The 20263-nt window shown below is 45.3% G+C and overlaps 1 protein-coding gene across 4 annotated transcripts in view; it reads left to right on the top strand.

Annotated features, from left to right (window-relative positions):
• COLGALT2 (collagen beta(1-O)galactosyltransferase 2) overlaps positions 1-20263 on the top strand; it is a 105660-nt gene that overhangs the window by 48960 nt on the left and 36437 nt on the right. Inside the window, exon 1 of one of the 4 annotated variants that reach the window (XM_032192400.1) lies at positions 3513-3622. The exons of the other annotated variants lie outside the window; for them this stretch is intronic. The gene's annotated coding sequence lies outside the window, so the exon portion shown is untranslated. Of the gene's footprint in view, positions 1-3512; positions 3623-20263 lie in introns of those variants that run through there. 4 annotated transcript variants of the gene reach the window in all.

Here is a 20263-nt window from a genome sequence, read left to right as displayed (position 1 = left end):
ACTTTGTCATAGAAGGACATCAGGTTCGTCAAGCAGGACCTGCCTTTCATAAACCCATGCTGACTGGGCCTGATCACCTGGTTGCCCTGTAAGTGCCGCGTGATGACACTCACAATAATCTGCTTCATGAGTTTCTCTGGCACTGAGGTCAAACTGACAGGCCCATAGTTTCCCAGATCTACCCTCCAGCCCTTCTTGTAGATGAGTGTCATGTTTGCTAGCCACCAGTCGACTGGAACCTCCCCCGATAGCCAGGACTGTTGATAAATGAAGGTACGCAGCTTGGCCAGCTCCTCCGCCAGTTCTCTCAGTATCCTCAGGTGGATCCCATCTGGCCCCATCGACTTGCATACATCCAAGTGCCATAGCAGGTTGCCAACCATTTCTTCATGGATAGTGAGGGCCATATTCTGCTCCCTATCCCCTTCCACCAGTTCAGGGTGCTAGGTATCCAGAGAGCAACTGGTCTTGCTGCTAAAGACTGAGGTGAAGAAGGCATTAAGCACCTCCATCTTTTCCTCATCTTTTGTAACTAAGTTCCCCTCTGCATCCAGTAAAGGCTGGAGATTCTCCTTAGTCCTCCATTTTGTATTAATGTATTTGTAAAAACATTTTTGGTGTCTTTGATGGCAGCAGCCAGATGGAGCTCCAGATGAGCTTTGGCCTTTCTAATTATGTCCCAGCACTGCCTCACAACATCCTTATAGTCCTCCCGAGTGGCCTGCCCTCTTTTCCAAAGATTGTAAACCCTCTTTTTCCTCCTAAGCTCAAGCCACAACTCTCTGTTCAGCCAGGCCAGTTTTCTTCCCTGTCTTTGGGCACGTGGGGACAGACCGCTCCTTCGCCATTAAGATTTCCCTCTTGAAGAGCGCCCAGCCTTCCTGGACTCCTCTGCCCTTCAGAACCGCCTCCCAAGGGACTCTACCAACCAGTGTCCTGAACAGTTCAAAGCCGGCCCTCCAGAAGTCCAATACAGTTGACTGGTCCCCTTCCTGGTCCCCTGGACCCCTTACTGGTCCCCTTCCTGGCTTCTCCGAGAACGGAGCACTCTACCATTTCATATTCACTCTGCCCAAGACAGTTTCCAACCACCACATCTCCCACCAGTCCTTCTGTGTTCGTGAAGAGAGCGCACCGTGCCTGGTGGAGACCATTGCAGCTGAGCTAGCGGTAGACCGCCATTAGAGGAGGTGTTCGCATGGGCGGGGGGGGAGAACGCTGCTGCCCTTCCTGCTCGCCCTGCCTGCACGAACTGCCACGCCCTCCTTTCTGCCGCGCCACGCCCTGTTTGCCCGTCCTGGTCGCTCGCGCTCCCTAGGGGCAGCTTTTGAACGGCCGGGGCGGGGGCGCTGCCGGTTACGCCTCGCCTCGTTCTCGCCTCGTTCACCTCCCTCGCGAGGGCTGCCGGGTCCTGGCGGCTCCCTCGACTGGACTCGGTGCCGGGAAAATTAGCCGTGCCTGTCCGATCCCCTGCTCCGCTGCAGAACGCGTCTGCCCTGGAGCCGATCGCCTCGGCAAGTTATCTTAGTACATTCTAATAATTAATCCTAGAAGCAAAGCATCAATGAAAAGAAATCAGTATGTATCAAGAACATGAATTGGTTTGTGGCTTGTAGCCACACAAAGACATATTGGAACCAATCTTACTCAAGAAGTTTGGAGGAGGTTGGCCTCTCCAAAAAGCATACGTTTACCCAACATTCAGTTCCCTGGGCACAAAATTCAAAGTAGAAATTCCAGACTCTGAGGCTTTCATGGAAGAGTTGGCAATGGTGGCCTTAGTTGTCTGCTTGGAAAAGAATTGGATGGATTTGAGACCTCTGAGGTGACAACGCAAGTGAAAGAAAATAAACTTGTCTGTAGATTCTTCTAGGCGTGTATACATGCTGTGCTTTGTTAGAAATATCTTTTTAGTGCTGGGTTGGAAAAAAAGTCTGAATCAGAAGAAAGTTGCCTCAGAGAATTTGTTACCTGCCTCGCTGAGGGAGTATGCTGCTGCTGGAGACAGTTCCCACTGCTGGACTGTTCTTGTTTGGTCTGGATATTTAGAGGAGACTGAGACAAATGTCCTAAAAAGTATTTATGTGAGGCTTCTAGAAAAAGCTGTTTCTTCCCCAGAAGCTAGAATAGTTCACCACAGGGCGGTAATTGTTCTGTCACAGCAAGACTGGGTCTTGGTTTATAAAAAAAACACAGGATACAACTTTGGCTACTAATAACTTTAAAGTGTATACATATGTATACAGTGTGGAATCGCCTGGCTCCTGAAAAGCCCTAATCACTTTGTGCAGACTACAGCACTGATCCTTCTATTTGATTAATGAATCTGAGCATAAAAGTAACATGTGGCAAATGAGCCATGAAAGCCTCATTAATGTATTGCTCTAGAAGGACAATTATAAAGGTGTTGTGAAGGGCAAGCAGGTAGAATAGATTCTCCTTAATTGTTCAGGAGGACACTTACAAATTGCAGAAGCTTCCTGAATTTTAGGGCTGCTGTTGTGACCTCTGGAGATTCTTGATTAAAGTTCAGCTTTCCTAGAGTGATCCTTTCTGCGTGTGGGTGATGAAAAATGTTCTATAAACCAAGAGCAGTGCAGACATGAGTTAGCCGTATGCTACCTGGGCAGCAGACCTTTCACAACGAGGCAATGGATAATTAATGGACAGTTATTTGGTTGCTGGATGTTTCCTCCCGTTTGAGTCTTGCGGGCACACCAGCAGCAGCGCTGCCCGCCCGGGTTGGCTCTGTTCGGCTCAGGAGCACTGGCTGCGCACAGCAGGGCCCAGAGCCACCGCGCTGGGGCCCTCAGAGTTAGCGAAGGATTTCATCTCAAAAAGGGTTTAACATGCCCAAATCCTATTAACTTCTAAGAGCGCTGTGATTATTATGCCTCTTTTAAGACGACGGCGAAATGATTTTAATTACCGTAACGTGTTTTATATATGTTAAAGCGTCACCTGCCCCTTAGCAGCAACGCTCTCCCCGTGCGCGGGAGCGGCTGCGTGGCGGGCGTCCATGCGCTCCGGGGCGCACCTTCACCCTCCCCACTGCAGCCCGGGCGGCCGCGCTCCTGCCCCTCCTGCAGCTGGTGGGCGCCGGCCAGAGCCCCGGGCACCTCAGGGACGGCGGGGAGAGACCCGGCCGGGCGCTGCTTTCGCGTTTCTTTCAGCTCCAGCCCAGGCTCCCCGCCGAGCCCCCGCTGCCCGATACCGGCGCCTTTCGCCGCTCCGCCCGGCGGCCGGCCGGGGGCGTGCCGAGCCGTGCCGAGCCGCTCGGAGCCGTGTCGAGCCGTGCTGCCCACAAAGGCCGGCTTTGGGGGCGCCGGGCCGGCAGCGCTCCTCCCCGCGGCTCTGCTCTGGCACCCATCATGGCTCCGTGCGCCCCCCGTCCTCTCCTCCTCGTCCTCCTGCTGCTGCCGGGCGGCTGCGGGGCCGGCCTGCCCCCGGAGCCGCCGCCGCCGCCGAGCCCGCAGCTGCAGCCCCAGCCCCTGCCCGAGTCGGCTCCGCAGAAGCCCACCGTGCTGCTGGCCATCATCGCCCGCAACGCGGCGCACGCGCTGCCCCACTTCCTCGGCTGCATCGAGAGGCTGCGCTACCCCAAGAGCAGGATCGCCCTCTGGTAAGGGGCTGCGAGCGGCCCCCCCGCTGGGATGCGGGGCGAGAGGGGCTCGGGGGGCTGGCGGCGAGGCCGTGCCTGGGAAAGGGCAGGGGACTCGGCTCAGCCCCCACCGGCCGCCCTGCCGAGCCCCCGGGGCTTGGGGACGAAGGTGGCCTGAAGCCGGGGAGCTTTCAGGTTGCCTCAAGTTATGCCAGGGGAGGTTTAGGTTGGAAATGAGGAGAAGTTTCTTCTCAGAAAGAGTGGAACGGGTTGCCCGGGGAAGTAGTGGAGTCACTGTCCCTGAGGGTGTTCAAGGAAAGGTTTGACCTGGCGCTTAGGGACACGGTTTAGTGGGTGACATTGGTGGTAGGGTGCTGGTTGGACCGGATGATCTTGGAGGTCTTTTCCAACTGTAATGATCCTGTGTTTCTTTCCGTGCTTAGCTTTTGTCCAAACCTGCAGACACCAAGTACTCGCGGCTTAGTACGGAGAGCTGGGCTGCTGTTCTGCTTGCTGGCTGCTAAATGCCAGGCTATCTGGGAAGGCTGCTGGGGTCTGCCAGGGCTGCGGGGTGGATGTGTGGAGTAGGTGCTGGGGGGCATTGAAAAGGAGCATTGTTGCGAGGCTGTCCTCTGAAAGACGCATTCAAAGATGTATTCAGAAATCACAGCATGGGGGCAGCTGTGGCAATGAAGCGTGTGTTGAGATGGAGGAATTGGACCAATTTAGAAATTGGTCAGTCAGTCATTATCTGTAGGGATTAAAAAAAAAATCCTTCCCTCTTGACTTGGCATAAATGAGGGGAGCAACAGGACCTGCCTGGATGGGTCCAAAATAGTCTCATTATTTTAGGCATGGAAAGCGTGGAAATTGTGTAAAAATAAGAAATGCTGATGTAGGGCTTGATCACAAATCACCAAAGTCAGTGGGGAGACTCCTGTTAACTTAGAGTACATAAAGTGTACCTTTGCATAAAGAGATATAGGGAGCATACATACCCTCCATACACCCCCTGGTCATTCACTGACTCTGAAGTAACATTAAGTCCGCCATTAAGTCTGCAGGACTAGATGTTTCTGCCTGTATTCCAGGAACATGCTTGTTACTTGTCCTCAGGTCCTCTATGGGTCTTTACAGAGAATTAGCGGCAGCTTTATTTATTTATTTTAAGTTTAGTGTGCACAAAAAAATGTCATGATAGTGGCACAAACATGGTGTGCTGCACAGACAAGATGAGTGAGATATGAGTGGATGATTAGTAGTGGGTGAATGCAAGACTCACCTGTGTGTAGGTATGTGACCTGCTTTCATTTCTATCAGTAGGAGTTTTGCTGGTTTGGATTTCATCATATCAGATGAGGGGCAATGGAGCTGGTGAAGGGTTTAGAGGACAAGTCTTATGGGGAACTTGGGTTGTTTATCCCAGAGAAAAGGAGGCTTGGGGAGGTCTCATCACGCTTCAAAACTACCTTAAAGGAGGTGATGGTGAGATGTGGGTCGGTTTCTTCTTCCAAGCACTAAGTGCTAAGAAAAGAGGAGATGGCCTTAAGTTGCGCCAGGGGAGGTTTAGGTTGAATATTAGGAAAAATTTCTTCACTGAAAGGGTTGTGAGGCATTGATGCAGGCTGCCCAGGGAAGTGGTTGAGTCACCATTCCTGGAGGTCTTCAAAAAATGTGTAGATGTGGTGCTTAGGGATATGGTCTAGTGGTGAACATGAAAATCTTGAACTAAAGGTTGGACTGGATGATCTTGGAAGTCTTTTCCAACCTAAATGATTTCTGTGCTTCTGTAAAATATATATGAGTAGGTATTTTCAGACCCTACATATATAGCCTGTGATTGAGCAAAGTATGCTTGCCTGATGTCTGTAAGCGTAGACCTGTTCACTAAAGCAAGGCAGATCCTGGAATGCTTCTCACTGTAGAAGTGCAGAAGTGTTTGTTTTCTTGTTTTCTTTGATTTCTTATTGACGTCTGGAAAAACATTAGCTGCCTCTACAACTTTTAAAAGGGAGTCGTATGCCTAGGAGGACTGTGTGTAAACACAAGGAGTGGATAAACTAGAAAAACTGCTGTTGAACATGGCAGGCTTTTGAAAATCGGAATGGCTAAAATGTCATGGCACCTGAAAAGGGACTTCTGTAGGCCCTGTGAGTTGCATCAGAGGGAGAGGGAGCAGTACATGCCAGGCAGCACCAGTTCCTGGGTGAACTTTAGTCATGGTCACTTCAGCTCCCCAGTGACAGGCTTTTTCAGACCTGCTGACATTTGGGACCCACCAAGAGATAAGGCTTACAGATAATATCTGTCAAATCTCTTGAGAACAAAGGAAACAATGAAATCAACTTCTGGAAGCATATTGTGTTTCAGCCTCCGTACCTGACAGTGCTTTCAATAGCTGAATTCCAGATTTACCTGTGTCCACATGCCACAGCTTGTGCGGCTACTTAAGTTGGAGTGGCAGTGAAGTGGTGGCTGTCAAAGAGCTGCATTCCTTCACCACCACTTGTATTCCACTTCACAGTTTCTTGAGTAAGTCGGCATTTAAAAATGCCCAAATGCAGGTCTTGAGAATGAAAATTAAAAACATATATAATCTCTTTAAATTCCATATGGTCTCTGTATTGCTTGAGGGCTTAAATTCTACAGTGGATTTCTCAGACAGATCTCTTGGAGGAAGTTTTATTACTGACAGCAAAGATGGGTCAAGAGACAGTGAATGAGTTTGAAGCAGACACTGAATTTTCTGTAAGCATCCTGTGTCAGTAAGTCTCAGTCCTTGTTAGCTTGATACCAAATGAGGGGCGCATGCTGAACAGTCCTGTACTCTCTTCTTCCCTTCGGTCTTAATTCTGACTTGTTCAGTGTCTGCAGTTGTGAGGAAGAACTTGCTGGCCACATGCATCCTAATGCATTGAGCAGGCCGTTTGGTCTGGGGCCAACTGGCATGTTGTGTCACTGGTCCGCTCAGTTAAATGCTTCCTTCCTTCCCCCTCTCAGAGTCGGAAGGTCTGTTGGGAATGGTCCCTAGTCTGCCTTAACCCCAGCAGACCCTGTCTTGTGGAGCCTGGTTGACACCAGCCAGGGCTGTCTTAGTGCCTCAGTGGTGGGGACCTCTGTGAAGTGCTCAGGTCTTTGATCAGGCCTCGCTTAGTCTGCACTGCCCACAGCCTGTCTGGAGTCCTGGTGCTGACCACCCGGGCTGGGACCTGCCCAGTCACCGCCTTGGCAGCAGCAGCCCGCTCCCCAGACAGGCCAAATCCCGGAGGCTGCCTCAGGCTCACCCTGGGGGTGGCAGCGGGGGCCTCCTGCAGCCCTCCCGTCAGGTGCCTGCCAAAAGCCCAGGCAGTGCTGGGCTCCCCAGTGCGTGGCACCACAAGAAGCAGGCCAGAGACCTGTGGCACTGGAGAGTGCTCAGGAAAACAAGGCTCTTGGATCCAAATCAGTCTGTTTTTTTGGCTGGGGGGTGTTCTAATATGCTCCCGGTGTGTGTGCAGTTGGCATGTTTACTGGGGTGGGCCAAGTCAGCGACGTTGTGCTCAATCCAGCCTAGCTGCGTAGGAGACTGGGGCACGTTCTGGAGACTTGCTGCAATCTTGCACTGGGGTCAGAGGAGAGCTGCAGAGGGAGGGAAGAGTGTTTCTCTGTCTTGGACAAGAATGACCAAGAAGCTACACAGTGGGCATGCCACAACCCCTCTTTTAGGTGGTTTGGGGTGTTTTTCCTGTTTTGAACAGTAGCAGTGCAGAGATTTGTTTAATTATTGAGCTCCACTCAGTTAAGGAGCACCCTGGCTGTAGTAAGCAAATTAAAAGTGTGTGTATTCAGCAGTTTATCACGTCAGTTTATACTTTTCCTTACCCCCAGATTAGGTGACAATGTAGCAAAGAAAGTTGTCTGTAATTCCATCTTTAAATACTTGTTCATTTTGGGCCTTCTGCCGTCTCATCTTTCACTAACCTGGGGATTAAGTACCTACCTAAATGAGTTAGTTCTTAGAAGCAATAATTAGGTTCTTTTGTGCTTGAAAATCTGTGCCTGCCTTGCTGATTAGAACATGCTTACACTTCAGAAATGAAAACAAGAGCCATAGTTCAGATGGTGGGAGCTGGGAGAGAGCCTGGATGATAGAGTGATGGATGTTCTGTAACTGTTCCCAGTGAGCGAATGGTTTAGACTTAAAGGAGCTAGTTGTAGCCAAATATAGAAACTGATGAGATCACTACAGTAATGATAACTTTCATAATTATACATCATTAGTCTACAACTAGCTCATGATACTATAGCTAAGTATTTTCTTGTTCTTCAACAAGTTACTTTTAACTGTGAGGAGTTCTATGTGAAGCCACTTTCTGGTGAGAGGCAGAGATCATTGGAGACCTTAATGGTGTTATTACTCACTGGAAAGCATTGGCTTTCAAATGTGCTGTGTTTTCTGTGCTTGTGTCTGTTTGTGCAACAAGGCCACACTTACCTTTACGGCCAGTATCAATCCCTCAGGAATGCTGAAGTTTTGGTCCCTGGCTCTGTGTGCATTTCTCCTGTCCACCCGTGTCTGGTACCTGGTTACAAATAGCTCACCTGTGCTGTGACTTGCACATCACAATATTAAAACTGAAGTTTTAGAAATCAAATTGACTTTTCACTTGGTTTGCAATTTAAACCTACTGGATTTAGTTTCCCATTCATGTTTGTAGATTTTTAAAAAAAAATAGATAGCTTTAATAGCATAGTCATAGGGGGTGATTATTGTGTTGTGCAGGATGTCATGTCGAGTTTTTCCCCCAAAAAGCTTGCACTTAAGTTGCAACATCAAAATAAAAACTGGGAGTAAAATGCTTTTAATTCCTAGCTGGGGAAATGAGGGAAGAAAGGTTAGGTAACCTGTACAAGATTCTTGGATCTGTGAGGACCAGAGACAGTATTCAAAGTTGACATTTCTTGAAACTTCTTTCTTAGTGAGGTCATTTTTATACTTCAGTCCTGTAAATTTATGTAAGAAATGGAAAATCAGGGAAGACTGAAGAAATGATCCTATCCCAATATCCACAGAAACTTTTTTTGTCCTTTGGGTCTGCCTCCCTCGTATAGGTCTTGGCAAGCTTACACAAATGACATCATAAAATCCTTCAATGGAAGCATGTGAAGGGAAGCTGAAAGTGACTGCTGTGCCTAACCGAGGTCTGCACAGCAAGACTTTGCTCCTCTTCAGCAAAATACTTTGCAGTGCTGCAGAGAAATGTTACAATAAGCATCAGCTGTGTGATGGCAAACATTTGCTGGATAGCAGCAGTTTCTGTATTTTTTTTTTCCCACTGTGCTCTTAAATTGCCAGATCATGATGCCTCTGATCGTGTTAAAGAACATTGTGAACCACATCTTTTATTGGGGTCTACTAGACATGAATTTGAATACTGGGATCTTACATAAAATTAATAATGAGCCCTCTTGGGAAAGAGGGAGGGAATTGTAACACAAAAATGACATCTTGAAATGCATAAACATTCTGTGAAACTAGTTAATACAGTGTGTTTGTGTTTATTTTTGGTTTTGGTCTAAATTCTGCATACTTTGTGTCTTTGAAAATGAGAGTATGTTATCAGCTGTTGCTTTTTATCACAAGCTTTTCCGTGCTTTCAAAGGTCAGGGATTTATTTATTTATTTATTTTAAATGTACAAAGTAGGAATGAAAAGACCTCAAAGAGTCATCTAGTTGATTGCTGCCCAGGGCAGGATCTCACATCATGCCTTGTCTGTCAAGCTGGCTCTGAAGTTCCCTGTAATGGGGATTTTTTGTCTAGGAAGGCTGCAGACTGTCAGGGTTTTGTACCGTCATGTCTTCTGAAGTCTGTGCAGTGTGGGAGAAGTGGGAGGCAGCTGTGGGAGTGTCGGTGGACCAGCTGCAACCAATGTTGGCTGTGAAGTGCTGGAGTTAATTCTTTCTTTAGAAAAAAAGAAAAATTTCATTTGTGCACTTCTGGCATACAAGCTATTTCACCTCCTTAACTTCTGGTGAATCTGAAAGTATGGATCAGTTAGGAACGATCTGGATGAAGTCTGCCCAGTTCCTGCTGTCCCCCTCCAACTATGAGGACAAACACCTCTTCCCTTCTGCATTGCTCCACCAGCTGGAGCCTGGTCCCTAGGCTGATGTGCAGTTAAGGTTGGAAGGTGCCTGTGGAGGTCATCTAGTCCCAACTCCTGCTCAAAGCAGGCTCACCTGGAGCAGGCTGCCTAGTAGCATTTCATTTCAAGTGCTGAGCATCTCCAGGGATGGAGACTCCACAATCTCTGGGCAACCTGTTCCAGGGAGCTAAGCACTAGCAAGAAGCGTCTTGGAAATTTTTATCAGGTGAGAGTGGGTCTAGGAGGGTAGCAGACCTTGGGAGGAAAGACAAACTTGCATGTAGACTGTTGCTCCAGTAGATTTTTTTTTCCCCCTTTTGCTTGTTCTTTCTGCTCCATTAAGCATGGCTACTTTTCAGAATGGTGCCAGATCTCTTCTTCAGAAGTCTGAAAGAGGGCAGCAGGGCAGCTACCCTGTTCCTCATCAGGATGAATCCCTGAGGCATATCTAAGGCATTTTTTAACTTTTATGTAAAGTACCACAGCACCTGCAGTTATTTATCTGAATCCCCTGAGACTGAAAGCCTTCATGTACTGGGTCAGGATTTTCTAAAGATAGATCAGAGATACACATGGTGTGCAGAGCACTGGGAGCTGCACTCGCTGTCATTCCTCAGTTGCTTGGGACACCCAGAAAGGCCATCTGGGCTATGGGAGCAAGGCAGGACCAAGATGGGTGAGTGCAGGGTACTGTGTCTGTCAGAACCTGGTATTTCCTTCCTGTGGGACGATGGCTCAGACTTAGTGTTATTTCAACCTATTTGCGTGCATTTCATTTCCTTTATTTTAATGATGCATAGCTCATGCTGCTTATGTTTTTAGCTTCATCTTCAAAGGTGGATTAGGGCTAATGGGGCCCACATGCATCAAAATTTCAGGCTGAAGAAAAGAGAAAAAAATTGTTAGTATTTTCCACATCTGCCAAAATGCCCAGCTTCTCCAGACAATCATGTGGCACTGCTAACAGGCCCATCAGTAAAGAAAAAGGACATTTTTTAAAATGGAAATGCACTGTTTGCTTCATATAGCACAATAATCCAGTTTCTAAACGCTGAAATAATTGCTTTTGGAGTTTGTGTGTTCGTTTATGTATATAAATAAAATAAAAGTTCCCAAGCTTGAAGTAATGGGACCAGAGTACCACTGTTACTGTAGAATGACTCTAGTTTTCTTCTTGGGAAGTTAGCAGGGGCCCTAGCAAGTAAGTGGCAATTTGAACTTCTGCTGGCTGACTAGAATTGATACATGCTTTCATATGGAGTTTAGTTGCCCCTGTTTTCTGAGTACCACTTTGGTTGTGATAATGTTTGATAATGTAATGTAACATGTTGATCTCCATCTAGGCAGATGTGGCACTGCTAAGTAAATGGCTTAATGAGACTGCAGTAGGAGTTTCACTGCAGAGGGCCTGAGTTGTGCTCAGGCACTTTCTTTGAGAGGGGATTCAGGAATGAAAGCTGGTATGTCACCAGTTATTTACATGATCAGTATGTCTTCCCCACTTAACTAATACGTTACTCTGCCATCAGGTAAAATGGCATAAAAAATGAGAATGTTATTTTGGGATTGGAATATGTTTTTGCCAAAATCTGTCCATGCTCTTTTGCAGGGACTTTTCAAATGCTGGAAGTGCTGAAGGTGTCTGCTTCAGTGTTGTTCCTATTGCCCATGTGGATGTGGTACATGAAATCGAACAGGTTTCTAACTTCATTTTTTGTTTTGCCTATATGTGCTGGTAGGAATAATATATCTCGTCATAAGCATAAGCAGATCCTGAACTGGACCAGAAAATACATTAAACTTGGAACTGTCCTACATGGTCGCTAGGACTTACAAGGATCTAAACTCATGCTTAAGCAGAAGACAGGGAGTCCATGGAAACCGAAATGCCCTGGCAGGGCTCACAAGAACTCTTTCACGTTGAAAGACTTTAGTTCCAAAAGAAATTGATTTTCCAATCTCCCTTCTTTCTTAAAGGATTGTTTACTTATTTTTGCTCTTTGATCCCTCTGCAGGGAGAGAGTTATGCATGGCTGCAGAACGGTTTGAATTTTTCCCACTGGCAAACTAGGTTGCATTAACTGTGATGTGTTGGTTTGCCTTGAAGCTGATAGCAGGTGGCTCTCTTTTGTTAGCAGATCAGAATCTTCTTGTGGCCGCTGGCTCAACAGCTGCTCCTGAGAGAGAGAACTGCACTGAGCCTTTGGGAGTAGCCTAGGAATTTAGAGCTGTCGTTTGTGTTATTTCCTCAGTGTTTTCAATCGTTCCTGTCCTTAAAAGGTACTTAACAAAATTGGAGGAAAAGGCTGGTTTCCAGCACTTATACTTTGAACTGCTAATAATGACATGGATGTTAAACTCTGCCAAATGCAAGCACTGATTTTTTTTTTCCCGTTTATTAGTTTGAAGCCATGAATTATTCCCCACCAGACTTCAGCCAAACAAACTTAAGTTCCTGTAGTCAGACAAGTAAGTGTTGTTAGTCAAAACAAAAACAAAATTGTGTTGTTAGTCAAAAGCCACCTTGTAGCAGTCCTAGAAAGAGATTAACTCGGAAGCTTGAGTTTTAGGCAACCAGAAGGGGTAGTGAGAAATTTTTTGTTCCTCTAGTTGCTCTGAGAAACATGAAATAGGAAGTCTTGCTAAGGTTAACGATAGCAGCAGGGCTCTTCTCTCTCCTTTAATTATCGGCACTTAACCAGTTTATGGAAGGATGTAGGGATATTAAGTCAGCCTTGCATCTAAAATAAATCAACGTGTTTAAGTGAGATTAAAAACTCTTTGGAGAGGAGCCAATGTGGGTTTTTTGGTTCTTTTTCTTTTTTTTTTTTAATGTTTGCTGCAAAGAAGAGCACAGGTGCAGAGTGTTGACCTCAGCTGCACTGAGTTGGGCTGCTGTAGCTAGTTAGCTGTTTTCCCTGATGAGTGCTGGAGTGTGGTCCTTGGCTGCCTCATCTCGCGTCCTGCCAGCAGGGAAGTGACTGTTTGGGGGAGTTATGCCTCCCAGCTGCAGCTCTGTGTGAGAAGATAAATAAATTCTTCAGCAACAACACAGCCCCTGGAGAGGCATGGTGGAGGCACAGGCAGGTGTACTGATACAGTAATACACTGGGGTGCCTGCTTTCAGAGCTGTTTCAGGTGTGAAATCCCACCATCCTGTCATTTAGCTGCAGATTAGCTACTCAGGGGAGTTTCATCATTGGGATGCATATTAATGCTTTTAACTCCCCAAGAGGTTTAATGAGGAATGTGTGTTTGCTCTCAAAAATTCGTCTGAAATTATTAGTGTCCATTCCTGTAGTCTAACAAGAATTTGTAACTGATGCCATAATCCGTAAAGGCAGTGACAAAAAATGATCTGAAGAGAAGTGAGAAGCACAGCAGTTATGTGTACAAGTCACTGCAGGGATCCTAAAAAAAAGGGGAATAGTGAAGGATGAAGAGTCAGGGTAGGAACTATGTGTCTAGGGCAAAGGCTTACGTTTGTGGTTTGGAAAACAACAGAAGTCGTACTATTGCTCTTTTCTGCACACTGTGAGGTTAAAAAGAGTACTGGTGTCTTCAGGAACTGATGGCCCATGTTTTATTTTCCGTTAATTCTTGTCTAGGATTGTCTGGAAAGATGACATGAAAGGCTGTGGTTGTTCCATCATTTTAGATCAACCACAGTGATCAGAAGGGGTTAGAGCTGAGGCTGCAGTTAGCACTTGGGAGAAAAAGTTCCAAGCACTCACTGTTTTAGAAAACTGCTGCTGTTAAGGACCAAAGTATTTGCCTTATGTTAATATAGTATTGATTCCCTATGCAGAACTGGAAAAGTCACAAAAACAGAGGGGGGTAAAGTTGAGATTTTATGCAGAAATCTCTGCTGCTAATGAGCAGTGGGGTGAGGAGCTTGAATTCTCTTACTGCGAGATGGAATGGGACCTGTGTTTAGACTTTTTTTTTTTTTTTTACTTCAGAAGCATGTTTATTGCTAATTGTGCCAGGCCCACAGTTTTCAGGAGGAGGCAGTTGCCTTGTGGGCATGGTACCTTACTCTCTATTTTACTTGAGAGATTGGTCTCCTCTGTACGAGTCGGATTGGGAGTAGGTCTGGGGATTAGATTTATGACTGAGGAGTGTAGAGTTTTAAGGTTGTTCCAGGCCTTGTCTATGGTCAGCAAGAGGGTACCTTATTCTCTTTTGTGATGTAGTTCATAGTATGGCTGAGAAATTTGGAAGTTCAGACACTCAGGTCACTGCTGGATTCTCCTGCTTCTGCAAAATTGAGAGCTTTGTTGTCTGGGAAAACCAAAGCTGTATGCTGTTCTTTTATAGTTTGGTGGGGTTTTCTATTTCTAGAATATTTCTATTACAAGCTCCAAACATATCCTAGTTGAAAAGCCTTGTCTTGCTGCTGGATTTCTACTTATTTTAGCTCCTTCTTTGTCAGTCCCATGTGTTCTTTTTGTTTCGAATGGATCTACTAATTATAATTGAGGCTAGTGTTTGATATGAGCACAGATCCTGCAAAACCCGGCAGGAGGAGATGGGAAGAGAGTTGGTGTCAGCGGGCAGCAGTGTTTTATGGTTTGATATATACAAGGGACCTCTGTGTGCCACAGCTGGAATAGACTGGAGGTTAGCTTTCAGGTTTTGAAATCTGAATATTCAAGGGCCTGCTTTATTGATGGGTTGCACAGGCTTAAAAAGTCAAGGAGTTGTCAGTGAGGGGCCAAAGTCTGATAGATAATCTTTTTTGTTGTTGTTGTGGATATCATCCCTTACTTGGTTAGGGTTAGAGCTGAGTTTGTCTTGGGACTTTGAACTCCAGTTACTTCTGACCTGTGCAGAACCTACAGATGTAGAGAAGGAGCTTGTATTGGTGGAGTACTTGCATTATGATCTTATGTTCCTGAGTGAACTGAGATTTGGGGGGGGGCAGTATGGTTAGGGGTAAGACTTGGAAATTGTAATTTACTGCTAGATTTTTGTGTGGCCAGTAGAGTTAGGGAGAAGGTTGGCATTGGCTGTGTACGTGCCTGGAACTCTTTAGCTTCTATGATTTGTCTTGGTTGCGTTACTTGGTGCTGTCAGGTGGGATGTTGAAAGAGGTGAGTTCCTTCTATTTTCATTTGCTACATGGAACAGCTTGGGTCAGGATTGGGTTCTGGGAGTTCCAGGCTGCTGCAGGCTGAGGTACCTGCAGATATTCACATCCCAAAGGTTCAGAAAGAGGCCTGTTGCTCATAGCACAGACAAGCATGATGCACTCAGCTCCTGATGTGTACGTACCCTGTTTGTGATCTGCTTTCAGAGCAAGGCTGGGGAGCCCAGAGCTTCCAGGCCACAGAACGTTGTAGAGCTGACAAAATTAGGTAGAGGCTGGTGTGGGCTGAGGGCTGATGTTCTCTTGACAAAACAAGAAAAATTTCTTTGGACCTGAAATAAAACAGGCAGTTCTAGTGACTGCTGAGAAGAGGCACCAGCATAGCCAGTTCTTGTAACTAAGCAAGGAACAGCAGGGTGGTAGACCAGAACCATGCTTCTTTTTCCCAGTAATGTGCCATTAGATTTACTTGACTCACTAACATAAATCAGTTTCTGGATACTGCTGGTGTGCTCTGAATGATGCATGAGTCGTCAGTAGGAAGTTCTGGATGAAGTTTCCACTTAGTTGTCATCTATGACTGGCCTCAGGGCTCTGGAGGAGCCTACCCAGACTCTTCTAAATAGGTTAGCAGAGAATAATAATTGCTTTTGGGTCTTTTGCCTCTTCAAATATTTTTTTCCTCCAGCTCTGGCTGTTGGAGGCATTGGTTGCACTATTTTTCAAAACACTAATCTGAAATGAGTTCAGTGTGTGTAAATGGAATTTGAAAATGTCACTGCTGGTAAATATCTTATTTTATTATTTTCTGAATGTAAAGCAGGATTTAAATACAAATTATCGTCAAACCATGGAGTGGGCTTATGTTACACATTTAATCCCTCCTAGCACCGATGCACTCACCCCTTCGCCTCCCTCCATCCTTATTTCTCTCACAAACAAGTGAGTTGTGTCCACAAAAAGTCTTGTCAATGAGTTATTTCAGACTAGTGAGCTCATAGCTGTCTGCTGGCAGAATGCTGCTCTGACTTCTTCATACAAGCTACAGCTGTTGCCAGGATTTTTTGTTGAATACCTGGGCCTTGAAGGACGCTCTGTTTTACAGAACAAGAATCAAACTGCTATTGGTGGGATTTCCTCATGTTGTGACTACAAACATCACACCTGTCTTTTTGGACCAGACAGTCTTCATAAATATAGATACAGGTTTAAATGATAAAGAAGGTGTGCTCAGAGCTAAGTAAAGCAGCCACTTCTTTTCTACACTCAGCCAGTTGCAAACCTGGTGCAACCACACTGGTAGCAAAGATCACATACTCAATGTGCGGATAGCTTCACTCACCTTCGGGTTTGCTGTATTGTCTGTTGCAAGGTGGGTGCTGCGCGGACTGTCATCTGTTGCTGCACTCACTCGGGCTGCAGACTGCATCTTTGCTTGAATGCAGACTGCCCAGCCCCTGCAGAGCAGGCGGATCTAAATCTCAAATGCTAGCAAGCATAAATTCAATGTACCTTGGAGGAGAATTGCAGAGGGGAAACCTGGTTCAAGTCTTTCTCAGTTATTTTTTTTATGTCTCCAGTTGACTGAGAACTCTGAGGGAAAGCAATTACATATTACAGCAGTTATCGCCCGCCTGACAAATCTGACCAGCTCCTGTTGCTGCTGCGGAGTGCGTGGCCAAGTTGGTTACTACACATATGCTTTGGGACAGCCTGCACATAAAGAAAAACATCTGGTTATAACGGCTTGGGCACATAGCTGTTCAACCACATAGCACAGGGACCAAAACTCCAGCATTTTCTGCTCTTGTAGGCGTATTCCTTCCAGATCTACTCGACCAACAAAGATATGTTTCCTGCAGATCTTCTGAAGGGACAGCACAGATGGAGCAATAAAGCAGCGCTAACTCTGGCATGGAAGTTATGAATACACTTGGAAGAAACCAACTAAGGAGCCAAAGAAACTGAGTTTTCAGCTTGTTAGATCTTACATCAAGTTACTCAATCTGAATGGGCTAATGAAACACTTTAGCACAAACGGTCTACTTAATCGTGACAGGGCAGAAACAGTTTATGCTGAAATGGTCTTGCAAGGTTTGAAGCATGAGGAAAAAAAGGCTACAGACTGGAGACATCCTCAGCAGACTGATAGCTCGGAAACCTGTTATCTGTTCTTTGGGTTCCCCCAGACAGAGACTGAGTGAGAAACTTGGCAGATGTTTAGGAGAGACCAAATGATTTTTCAACTGAGACAGAACTTGTCTCAGTTTTTCCATGAAGAAATTAACTGATTACTTCTATTTCATTTATTGAAGAAATCCCTCTAGTGGCCACTTACTTACATGACATAGGCCGTTTGCAGATCATGGGATATACATGTATCAGTTGCTGCTCTTGCATGGATTTCAAGTGAAACTCTTGATGGCTTATATGAAAGCCTTCAGAAAAAGAGCCTGAACCGGTTTCAGATGCAAACCTTTTTTTTTTTTTTTTTTTTTTTTTTTTTTTTTTTTTTGAGTGGCAAGCAGGTGGTGCTAAAATTTTTGAATTACTTAGGTGACACTAAGTGATGCTTTGCCAGTGGTATATAGCAGGTTAAATGTTCTGTGGGAACAGAACACTTAAGAATTTTTAAGAAACTTGGTAAAGAAAAGCTAAATAAGGAATTAGATTTCAGTTTGTGAGTCTCCTTATATATCACATTGCTATTTTAAATCCAAAGCCTTCAAAAGCACCCTGTGTTATTTTAAGTGGATACTTGATTTATTTGTTTTTACTGTTCTATTGTTTTATGCTATCTGCCATTCTGATTGTACTACTGGAATCATGGTGTGGATGGTACTTTTCACTAAAAGGGCAAGCTTGGGATTGGCTTCCTACACACTCAGCTGATGCTTCTCCTTGTTTTCATCCCAACCGTAGCAGTGCCTTGTGATCAGCTTGTCAGATGTTCCAAAAAGTTAGATTTCTAGCCTTTGAAATTGCCTCAGAGCCCTAGGGAACTCAAATGTCCAGGCATAAGGACGCCGCTGAACAAGTACTGTGATACAAGCAAGGGCTATTTGGGTCAGTGGATGTCCCTGTTGGATCTAATGCCTGCAGATGTGCGTGGGAATCTCTCCACTGATGGTAGAAAGCTCTGTCTTTGACCTTATCTTGTACAGTTCATTCCCTGTCTACAGCTATTTTAATGCTGTGAATGTCTCACACTGGTGGCAGCACAGATGGAAAGCACACTCGGCAAAATAAAGGTAAATTTGTATTTTATGGAGCTTCCAATTATCCAATAAATCCAGTAATAAGTGGCTGCTGAGATTAAGTGCTCATTTCCTTTCTTTATTTACAACCCCACAATGAAGGGAAAAAAAATTATTCTCAGACTGTGTCTTTGTGGTCCAGATTAAGCCGTACGTCAAACTAAATGGGGCATGCATATTCTTCTACTCTCAAACCCGCACAGAGAGGGCAGACCAGCAGAGTGAGAATGGCCGCATGGCGTAAGGTCCTGTAGTATAATGGGAACAATCCCATGTTTTGTTTAAATGCCACTTAATTTAAACAATCCCATTTCCTTATTGGGAATGAGAAATACACAGCTTTTCTCATATTAGTCTGCATTCCTTTTTATGTATGAGACTAGAGAAATGCCATGAACTTGTTTGTGTTTCTTTCACTCTTTAGAGTTAAGTTAGCCATCAGTGTAGCATCACTTCCCATCAGTTTGAGTGCAGAATTGGACCTTTCATATGAGATGACAAATAAAAGAGATTCAGACTCAGTTTTAGCTACCCTGAAGTATTTGGTATTTAAAAGTAGAAATGCTTTTCTTGCACACTGTTCTGTTTCATGATGAGGTTGTGGATTATATAGCTGTAGTTCGGAGGACCTGCTCTTGGAGCATTCTCTATGCTGCGGTGTATGTCTAAGGTGACGAACATTCCTGCCCAGCTGGGCACTCAAATGGCAAAACTAAAAACAGGTTTCGCTGCCCACTTGGACAGCTTGCTTAGAGACGAGACCTTCAAAGTACAAAAAGATGTGAGGCACTTAATGAACCACCTCACAGCTGCAGCACACTGCACCTTTTCAGCCTGTGGGGATGGAATCAGGGCCAGATCACAAGGTCGGCAAAGGGAGCGGTCTTGTGACCAAGGAACTCAGCAGATATGGGTGTCCTGCTGAGATGCTAAAGGAGCGGTAAGTCGTGGAGTAATGCCACTGTGGAGGCTGGACTCTAAGTGCAAGTGCTTCACTGCTTTAAAAAATAAATCTAGAAGTACATCTTCAAAAACCTAGAGCTCTTTTCAGTGATGAAGGCAAAATACTTGAGCAGGAAGGGAGGCTTTGCCTTAGAGCTTTTGTGAGATTCTTGAAAGCTACATGGAGGAAAATTTGCTCTTGAGATTGCCATGGCTGCAAATTTACCACTAGAATGACAAATACTCTGTGAATGTGTTAAGTAAACAGCCCTACAAAAGCTGAATGTTTGTAATTTATTTGTGTATATACCAGAATGGAGGGTAGGCTCGGTTTACCATTCCCAGCCCTGATACCCACTCATCTTTTGTGACTTATAAAAATCCATTAATCTCTTTGCTTTTGTTTCCCTCTCTGCAAAATGGAGCTCTAATGCTGCCTCAGTGCAGTGCGCATGGAGGCTGTGACCTTTGCTGGAGGTTTCAGGGGCCTCTGGGCATGCCCTCTAACCCACCTGATTCATGTTGCCTAATTCCCAGAGGCACCTAGAAGATGAGTACACCCAACTGTCAAAGTGAGAAACTGTAAAAATCTGTCTCTGGTAGAAATTCAGAAAATTTTGAATTAATACATTGGCTATTTCTTGCTCACAGTGTGCTGTGCCTTTTTTTATATTCATAACCCTCTCAGTATAGAAGGTGCCACCTTTCCAGCTGTTTCTTCATCTAAAATGTGATGGACAAAATTACAGATGACATCCACCAAAACTATTTCATATACAAGCGTTGAATATTTTTTTCCAGCTTGGCAGAAGTGGTTATTTTTCTAATCTCTTAATTATATATATAAATAATTTTCAGCCACTTGCCAGCAAATATGACATAATTCATTCATTTTGTAGCCCTGTACCATTCCATGTAGTTCAGAAAAGTTCTGTTTTCCAGTCTAACTGGCTACTTAAAGGTTAGGCCAAAATTAAGAAGTCCCAAGTTCCATGCTGGCTTCTGCAAAGTGCAACTCTAAAATAATTTAGTCATGACTGCTTAATGTTGGTGAAACCAAAATTTGTAGTAAAGTACTTTTTACCAAATGAAACCTGTGCCAGTGAGAGGATAACAAAGCCCACTATGATCCAGGAAGAGACAGAGACCTGCTCCTCCATCTGGAATGTCACAAGTCCATTGGACCAGACAAGCTCCACCCTAGACTGCTGAGGGAGCTGGCAGAGGTAATTACCAGGCCACTT

This window comes from Aythya fuligula, chromosome 8, assembly GCF_009819795.1.
Source record: "Aythya fuligula isolate bAytFul2 chromosome 8, bAytFul2.pri, whole genome shotgun sequence".
NCBI lineage: Eukaryota > Metazoa > Chordata > Aves > Anseriformes > Anatidae > Aythya > Aythya fuligula.
The sequence above is the reverse complement of the archived record's forward strand: the minus strand, read 5'-3'. Positions and strand labels throughout refer to the sequence as shown.